Source organism: Saimiri boliviensis, assembly GCF_048565385.1.
Source record: "Saimiri boliviensis isolate mSaiBol1 chromosome 19 unlocalized genomic scaffold, mSaiBol1.pri SUPER_19_unloc_2, whole genome shotgun sequence".
Lineage (NCBI taxonomy): Eukaryota > Metazoa > Chordata > Mammalia > Primates > Cebidae > Saimiri > Saimiri boliviensis.
Genome location: NW_027412503.1, coordinates 298,831 through 300,954, shown reverse-complemented (window position 1 = coordinate 300,954; position 2,124 = coordinate 298,831). Strand labels below are relative to the sequence as shown.

Here is a 2,124-nt window from a genome sequence, read left to right as displayed (position 1 = left end):
GCATACAGACTCCAGCTCCCCAGACTCCGTGCCCTGCAGCACCCACCAGTTCTCCGCCATGGCAGCCTCACCGAGTAGCACCTCCTGCCCACTGCCCTGGCCACAGCCCCTGCGCCCACGGCAGCAACCCAGGTGACCATGATAGTGGTGGAGGACGCTGGTGAGTGGAAGACAGGGCAGCCAGGCCACCGGGCCTACTTTCTTGCCTTGCTGATTGTCTATTTTTATAAGATTGTCTACTTTTCTAAGAGCTTTGTAAACAAAGAAACTTTTTAAAAAGGATGACTCTAATTTATATTTAATCTAAAGAAGAGGGATGTCAGGCAACTTGGGGGTTTGGGTTTTGGCTTCGTTTCTAAGTCTTCTCTTCGTTGACTTTGGGGCTCAGGTGCCCCAGATGCTTCGGGCTCCCGAGGACCTTCTGGGCCCTCACATTCATGAGGCAGCCACCTGGCGAGTCTGACAGGGCTGTCAGCGAGGCGCTGCTCCCACCTTTCTCCACGTTGGCGTCTGGCCGGGCGGGAAGGGAGAGGACACTGTGTTAAGCAGGTGCTCCAAATAACCCGATTAGCCGCTGGCAGGAGGAGCTCTGCCACATGAAGGACTTCCCCCAATGCTTCCTGGCCACGCCAGGACCTAGTGGTGGTGACCGTGGCCACAGACCTGCCGGAGCCACTGCAGCTTGTGGCGGTAGCAACCTGGCCCCCCTGCCCCGGAGAGAGACCGAGGAGCTCAGCGGCCTCCTGGACCTGGGCCTTGTCCTCTCCGATCCGCTGTCCATCAGCAGTCGGCGGCCGCCCTGCCCCGGAGAGAGACCGAGGAGCTCGGCGACCTCCTGGACCTGGGCCTTGTCCTCTCCGATTCGCTGTCCATCAGCAGTCGGTGGCCGCCACTGTGCCCTTGTCCGCGTCCGCGTCTTCCTCGTCGTTCCCGTCGAGCAGCGGCCCTGCCAGCGCACCCTCCACCTGCAGCTTCGGCTGTCCGATGCCGGCGGGGCGACCCAGGCGTGGGGACCCCACGGGCGGAGGCCTCCTCTGTGGCAGAAAGTCCGCTTCCCCTCCGACGGCTTCCTTCGACCTAGAGGACATGCACAACGTGAGCCCCTCTGGCGGCTCTGCGGCGGACCTGCTGCAGCCGCAGTTGGAGCCGGGGTCCACTCCACCGCTGCAGCTGCAGCTGCCAGCTGTTGGGGTGACCGGCAAGTTCGTGCTGAAGGCGTCACTCAGCGCCCCCGGGCAGCGAGTACACAGCCAGTTGTCATCAGTGGCAGCGAAGACGGCCCTGACAGCAGCCACCTGGTGGTGGTGGTGGCGGCCCCCACAACGGCGGCCCGCAGCGCCCGTACCCCAAGATCAAGCAGGAGGAGCCTCCTCGTGCACCCACTCAGGCGCTGGACCCCTCCCAGCCATGGCCACGGCCGGCTGCACACAACGTCCCCCTGGGGCGGCAGCCCCCGACCCCCGGGACCTGAGGAACTGCTGAGCAGCAGGGACTGTCACCCTGCCCTGCCACTTCCCCGGCTTCCATCCCCACCCAGGGCCCGATTACCCATCCTTCCTGCCTGACCAGACTCAGCCGCAAGTCCGCCGCTCCATGACCAAGAGCTCAAGCCGCCGGGTTCCTGCCTGCCGAGGAGCCCAGGCCAAACAGGGGAAGACGATCGTGTCCCAGAAAAGCACGGCCACCCACACAAAGAGTTCCCATCCCAAGGCACACCTGCGAACCCACACAGGTGAGAAACCTTACCACGGTGACTGCCAGGGCTGTGGATGGAAATTCGTCTGCTCAGATGAACTGACCAGGCACTACGGTAAACACACTGGGCAACGCCCGTTCCGGTGCCAGAAACGCCACCGAGCATTTTCCAGGTCAGACCACCTCGCCTTGCACATGAAGAGGCATTTTAAATCCCAGACAGTGGATATGACCCACACTGCCAAGGGAGAATTCAGGTTTTTGTTTGTTTCTTTACCTTTTCACCTGGTCTTCCCGATGAGGGGCGGAGCCCAGCCAGAAAGCACTACATTCATGGTCAGGTTCCCAGCTGAGTCAACTTGTGAGTGGATAATCAGGAAAAACGAGGAATCCAAAAGACAAAAATCAAAGAATCGATGGCGTCTATGA

General features: G+C 61.2%; 1 pseudogene; it reads left to right on the top strand.

Moving 5' to 3' along the window:
- The first annotated feature begins 371 nt into the window (after positions 1 to 371).
- Positions 372 to 2,124, top strand: LOC141583249 (Krueppel-like factor 4 pseudogene; annotated as a pseudogene).